Source organism: Theropithecus gelada, chromosome 14 (genome assembly GCF_003255815.1).
Source record: "Theropithecus gelada isolate Dixy chromosome 14, Tgel_1.0, whole genome shotgun sequence".
In the NCBI taxonomy this organism is placed as follows: Eukaryota; Metazoa; Chordata; class Mammalia; order Primates; family Cercopithecidae; genus Theropithecus; species Theropithecus gelada.
The window spans coordinates 69,261,759-69,269,142 of NC_037682.1; the positions used below are offsets into that span (position 1 = coordinate 69,261,759).

Consider the following 7,384-nt stretch of genomic DNA (forward strand, 5'->3'; position numbering starts at 1 on the left):
TAGTCCCAGCTACTCAGGAGGCTGAGGCAAGAGGATCACTTGAACTGGGGAAGTTGAGGCTGCAGCAAGCCATGATGGGGCCACTATACTCCATTCTGGGTGACAGAATGAGACTTTGTCTCTAAATGAATAAATAAATAAAACCTAAAGCTATAAAACTTATAGAAAAAACATAGATGAAATCTGTGTCCCTGCTTTAGGCAAAGATTTGTTAGGTATAACACCAAAAGCATGATCCATAAAAGAAAAAACAGATAAGTTGTATTTCATCAATATTAGTAACTTCTAGTCTTCAAAAGACATTCTTAAGACATAAAAAGGCAGGCCACAGATTTGGAGAAAAACTGTCCTATATTTTGATAGTGCTTACACAATTATATGCATTTGTCAAAACTTGCAGAATTATACACTAAATAATGGTGAATTTTAGTGTATGCAAATTCTATCTTAATTAGAAATTTCTTGGCCGGGTGCGGTGGCTCACGCCTGTAATCCAGCACTTTGGGAGGCTGAGGCGGGCAGATCACAAGGCCAGGAGATCAAGACCATCCCGGCTAACATGGTGAAATCCCATCTCTACTAAAAATACAAAAACTTAGCCGGGCATTGTGGCGGGTGCCTGTAGTCCCAGCTACTCAGCAGGCTGAGGCAGGAGAATGGCTTGAACTCGGGAGGTGGAGCTTGCAGTGAGCTGAGATCACGCCACTGCACTCCAACCTAGGGGACAGAGTGAGACTCTGTCTCAAAATAAATAAATAAATAAATAAATAAAAATTTTTTAAAAAAGAAAATTTTTATAAGTATATGAATTGATGTATGGATTTTTTTTTTTTACCCTTTTTTTTTTTAGAGTTTTACTCTTGTTGCTCAAGCTGGAGTGGAATGACACGATCTCGGCTCACTGCAACCTCCACCTCCCAGGTTCAAGCTATTCTCCTAGCTCAGCCTCCCGAGTAGCTGGGATTACAGGCACGCATCACCATGCCCGGATAATTTTTTGTATTTTTAGTAGAAACGGGGTTTCACCAAGTTAGCCAGGCCAGTCTTGAACTCCTAACCTCAACTGATCTGCCCGCCTTGGCCTCCCAAAGTGCTGGTATTACAGGCGTGAGCCACTGCACTCGGCCAGATGTATAGATCTTGATTGGAACCTGTGAAAAGACTTTTTGGAGGAAATTGGTAGAAATTTGGATATTAACTAATTTACATTCAGTTGGTTTAGTAAATTATTGTTAATTTTAGGTGTGAAAATGATGATATCATTGTGTAAAAAAAAATTCCTTTTTTGGCCAGGTGTGGTGGCTCATGCCTGTAGTCCTAGCACTTTGGGAGGCCGAGGCGGGCAGATCACAAGGTCAGGAGTTCGAGGCCAGCCTGGCCAATATGGTGAAACCCTATCTCTACTAAAAATATAAAAATTAGCCAGGCATAGTGGTGTGCTCCTGTAGTCCCAGCTATTCTGGAGGCTGAGGCAGAAGAATCGCTTGAAGCCAGGAGGCAGAGGTTGCAGTGAGCTAACATCACGCCACTGCACTCCAGCCTGGGCAACAGAGAGAGACTGTCTCAAAAAAAAAAAAAAAAAAAAAAAATTCCTTTTTTAGAGTTTCACACAAAGTATTTACAGGTAAAATGTATGGTGTCTGCAATTCACTTTCAAGTACTTCATCTAAAAGAAGATAAAGCAAATATTGGAAGATGTTAACAATTATAAATATATGGGCTATATTTTTCTGTATATTTTAAATAGTTCATAATTTAAAAAGTAGATGCTCTGGAGCTCCTTGCCTATGTTTCATATTCCACCGTTGCCATATTTAGCTGTGCAACTTTAGGCAAGTTATGCAAGTATGCTGTACCTCAGTTTTCTCATCTTTAAATGTGAATAATAATGGTATTTATCAATATAGTTTGTGGGGATTATTGAGTGAATCAATAGATGTGAAGAATTTAGTTCTGGAAATACTGTAAACTGAATGTTGGCTTTCAATACAATAATTGTTATCCATTCAGCACACTTTGAGCACTAAAATGACCAAGCATTAGGTTATGCGTCAAGAGCAAAAGGATGAGTAAGTCAAAACTCCTATCATTGACAAGATTTAAATATAGTGGAAGGGATGTATATTAGCAATTGAGTATAACATAATGTAATAACTTCTAGAATAAACATCTATACAATACACTAGGCAGCATGGAGAATAGAGTGATTAACCCAGCCTCAGAGCATAAATGAAGACATTTTGGAAATTCAGGAGGGAGCTGAAAAAGACAGGGAAAATAAAGACTACCTACAGTTTTTTGTTTTGTTGTTGTTGTTGTTGTTTTAAAAAAACAGATTGAAATAAAAAGATCTTGGAGATTCAGTTTAAGAAAAGGAACTGGGCACATACATTTGCCTTCCATTTCCTTGCAAATCATCTTGAAGTGACAGTAGAAAAGTATAATCAGGCCAGGCGCGGTGGCTCACGCTTATAATCCCAGCACGTTGGGAGGCCAAGGCGGGCAGATCACCTGAGGTCAGGAGTCTGAGACCAGCCTGGCCAACATGGTGAAATCCAGTTTCTACTAAAAATACAAAAATTAGCCAGGCGTGGTGGCATACGCCTGTAATACCAGCTACTTGCGAGGCTGAGGCATGAAAATTGCTTGAACCTGGGAGGCGGAGGTTGCAGTGACCAGAGATGGTGCCACTGCACTCCAGCCTAGAGTCTCAAAAAAAAAAAAAAAAAAAAAAAATTTAAACATTTTCTGGTTGACATTTGTTGAGTTTGTCTAAAAGACGTGGGATAGATAGAAAGGAAATGGTCAGGTTAAGATAAAGATTGTGGAGATCAAACTTATTTTGAAGTCTTACAGTGGCTGCCCTTAGAGACCATAGGTGACAAATGTTTCCTATTGAGATCTTAGTTAATCTCTTTAGGATTGGAAGGGTCTGGAAGAAAAAGACCTAGCTTTGTTAACAGAGATTCTTTACAGATGCAAATGTTCCCCCTGCCCCCGCCTCCCACCCCTCCCTCCCCATACACAAAACAGCTTTGCAGGGCCATTTCAAAATATGGCAAAGAAACATATTTTGGGGTAAATATTTTTTTCTTTTTTGTCTTGTATTGTTATGCCAGAGTCAGGCTGCAAAGTAAACCATGATATATAGGGTTAAATAAAACACATCTGATGATAATTTATGGTTTGTAGGGCATGACTCTAGGGTTAAATAAAACCCATCTGATGAGAATTTATGGTTTGCAGGGCATGACTCCCCAAACCCCTTAGATAGGAATTTGGGCAACATTAAAAAAAAAAAAAAAAAAAAATCAACATTTAGTCCCTACACTGGCCTCATATGAAAACCAGGTAATCCCTCTCACCCAGAATATCACACATTCCCATCCTGGACCCTCTTTATGAGACAGAGGCCGGAGATGGCAGTTGCTAGGCAACACCAACCACCCCACAGCTTCTCACCAGCCCCATGGAATACCATCAGCATCCCCAATATAAGAATTAGGTATTCTGTCCCAATTAATTTTCCCAAAGAAGGAAGAAATCCTAAATTACTATCTCATCCTCAAAAGTAGTAGTTACCTCACCTTCTTCAATTCCTTGCTCAAATGGCCCCTTCTCAACAAGGTCAACCCTAATCACTATTTAATGCTGCAACCTGCTCCCTCCTTCTAACTCCTCTATTGCACTCTTTTTTTCTATAGAAAATAAAATATTATATAATGTATTTATTTAGAATGTTTACTGTTTATTGTCTGCCTTTACCTCCTAGAGCGTATGTTCCACATTTAACAGTAAGAGTTTATTGCTCACACATCTGAGTTAATGGGCTATCTGTTCTGCTGATCTGTTCTACCTCAGCTAGAATGACTGGGATGACTTGGCTTTGCTTCATGTGTCACTCAACCAGATTGACCTGGGTATGTTCTCATGGTGCTAGAAGTTGTCCAAGAGTCCCAAATACAAGCCCATTTCAAACCTCTGCCTCATGGGATGTCTGTTCACACAGCCGATCCCAAAGTCAACAATCAGGGCAGGTCACCTCATGGTGGTCGGTCACAGTAGTCACACGGAAAAAGGTGTGAACACAAAGAACATAACTAAGGGAAAGGTGGAGAGTTGGAGTCAAATAATACAATCTGCCTCTCTATATGACCAGCAAAGTAAACTTTGAGGCATAAAAGCAATACCAGAGAAAAAGAGGGACATTTCATAATGTGAAAAAAAAAATTTTTAATTTGCAATTTGTAGGTACTATTAGATAGGAGTTCTAAATTTCTCTTCCAAGAATCAATATGTCGGTATGTTCAATTCTTTGCCTTCTACTTTTTAACTTCCTCGTAAAGCAACTTTTTTCGATCACCTGCTCCACCCTCATTCCGATTACCAGCTCTGTCCTGACTCATCCTGATCACCTGCTCCACCCTTACCTGCTCCACCCTGACTCCCTCCAAACCACTCAACCTGTCACTCTCTCTAAATTAGTCAATCAGAATTAGTTTAGCCTGTGCGGTCTAACAGTAGCCAGTAGGGGAACACCACCCCAGCAGGGGCCACCTGCATCAGAAGTAAGAACCCCTTCCCCTCCCTTGTCCAAGTGTGCGCTCACCATTGCTTCATCTGTAAGGGTGCACCCTTCTATAGAAGTATATTGCCTTGCTGAGAATTAAAAATAAAATTTTATATTCGAGTTCTATTTCTTTTGCAGCACCAAAACTATAACAGTACCCAATCACCTAGTCTCTAAGGGAGAAATGGACAAATGCATAATCATGGTAGGAGATTTAGCACACCTCTTAAAGAACAGAATAAGCAAGAAAAAAAAGTCTGTAAGGATATAGACGACTGTAAAGCTTGATTAACAAACTAGTCTTAACATTTATGGAACACTGTACTCAACAAATGCAGAGTGTACCTTTTTTCCAAATGGACATGGAACATTTATCAAAAATGATCACAATTGGTTTTAATAAACTAATTGACATCTTAAGAATATATCTTCTGACTACAGTGCAACTTAACTAGAAATCAGTAAAACAAATTCCACATTTGGGAATTAAACACATTTATAAAAACCTATGCATGGGTCAAAGAAAAATCACAATGGAAATGAGAAAAAAAAACTTTCAACTGGTTAATGATGAAACTACTGCATATATATAGAACTTGGTGTGACTAATTGCAAATACTGGGGTGTCCAAGGGCAGACGTTATGAACAAAAAACTCTATGGGAGGATGGTAAGCTGCTCGGATATTGAATAAAACGCAGCTTTTTAACCAGAATAATTACCACCACCATTGTCCACACACCTGCAGATACTTTGTGTCTAAGCACCAGCCAGGGTAGCCAAGTTTACATGAAAATTCCTAATATTTAAGGGGAGATCAATAAACACTGTTTCCTTTCCAGACCTGTTCTCTGAATTCTACACGTATATATCCGACAGTCTACTGAAATCTCCATTTCGATTTCTCACAGGCACCTCAAAAGTAATACGTCCAAAACTGAACCCTTGATGTTTTTCCCTCTAAAATAGATTCCTCCTGCAATCTGTCTCATCTCAGTAGAGGACACCGCCATTCCCCAGCTCATGAGGTCAAAACCCTGGGGTTGCCGGCCAGGATTGGGACAGCTGAAGCAGACTTTTATCCCGTTCGCCATTAATGACTAGAAGACTAGACAATACACGAAGCCGCTACTGTCAGATACTGAACAGGAGGTCCAAGCCCGTAATCCTCGAGAGGGGACACAAACGACCCAACACAGTGAGCGAGCAACGTCAAAGGGCCTCAGGTTTGGCTGCCGACTAATAATACTAATAGAACTTCCTGTTTCTGGTGCTGCTTAAGGAGGAAGCACGGAACTGGGCATTTACTTACCAAGACTTCAAAGTCCCAACCCAAATCCAAGCTTCACGCCTAAAGAGACCAGCGTCTCTTAAGATGGATGCCTGGCTGGAGGGGCAGCTCCAGGCAGGCGGGGCGGGAGGGCGTGGCCTGGCGGGGCTGTGGGCGTGGTCAAGGACGCCCCGTGCCAGAGCTAGGCTGAAGCTAAGGCCAGATCCCCAACCTTGGCTCTGAGCCCCACATTTTAAATGTACGGTAAGGTATGCTCTCTTTGTTTTTGGTTTGGTTGGTTCTTACAAAAAGAACTGTAAGTTTAGTCCTTGTTAATAACTTAGTTCAGGCATTACCTATTTTTTGTATCCTAGTTATTCATAAAATTGCCACATATATATACGTCTCTCTATATGGTGTATATATATCTCTACATTTATATATATATTATGTATATATTTATTTATATGTTTTTTAAGAGACAGGGTCTTGTCGCCCCGTCTGGGCCTCAAACTTGGGCTCAAGCAGCCTCCTGCCTCAGCCTGAAGAGCAGCTGGGACTACAGTCCTGTGCTCCCCACCCTCCACGCTCAGGCTACCTCTTTGTTTTATTTTAATTTTAACTATTGTTTCTGCCTTTTTAAAACAAATTTTTAATTTTTATGGGTACATAATAGGTGTATTATTTATACACCTGATAGTAGGGATACATGAGGTATTCTGATACAGGTATACGATGTGTAAGTATTACATCAGGAAGCCAGGCACGGTGGCTCACGCCTGTAATCCCAGCACTTTGGGAGGCCGAGGCAGGTGGATCGCCTGAAGTCAGGAGTTCGAGACCAGCCAGGCCAACATGATGAAATCCTGTCTCTACTAAAATACAAAAAAAATTAGCCAGGCACAGTGGTGGGTGCCTGCAATCCCAGCTACTCAGGAGTCTGAGGCAGGAGAATCACTTGAACCCGGGAGGCAGAGGTTGTAGTGAGCCGAGATAGCACCACTGTACTCCACCCTGGGCAACAAGAGCAAAACTCCATCTCAAAAAAAAAAAACAAGAATCACATCAGGGTAAATTGAGTATCTGTCACCTCAAGCATTTATCATTTCTTTGGGTTATGAACGTTCCAATTACACTCTTTGTTATTTTCAAATGTACAATAAATTATTGCTGACTGTAGTCACCCTGTTGTGCTGTCAAATACTAGATCCTATTTATTCTATTTATTTGTTGTACCCATTAACCATCCCCACTTTGCCTTACCTTTTTTAAACCAGTTTCAAACATTCAAAGGGCCACAAATGGGCCTGTTTTCACCTTTGTTTGTTTAATCTTTGATTCCTCTGGCCATTTCTGTAACTCTGACCTGTTCTGAGCTCTAGACCTTTATCTCCAACTGCAGCCACTGGCCTTCAATCTGGCTGTCCTGCTGCAGACACCTCAAACTCAGTAAACCCTAACTTAAATTTATTATCTTTCCCTTCATGTCTGCTCCATCTTCTATGGCTCTAAATCACTAAATGACAAGATCTGAAACAAATGTCT

General features: G+C 40.7%; 1 protein-coding gene across 1 annotated transcript in view; it reads right to left on the minus strand.

The window, feature by feature from the left end:
- The window catches only part of GDPD4 (glycerophosphodiester phosphodiesterase domain containing 4), an 84,532-nt gene extending 78,589 nt beyond the window's left edge, over positions 1-5,943 (minus strand). Inside the window, exon 1 of the mRNA XM_025357592.1 lies at positions 5,882-5,943. The gene's annotated coding sequence lies outside the window, so the exon portion shown is untranslated. The remainder of the gene's footprint in view (positions 1-5,881) is intronic.
- Between the last annotated feature and the right edge of the window lie 1,441 nt (positions 5,944-7,384).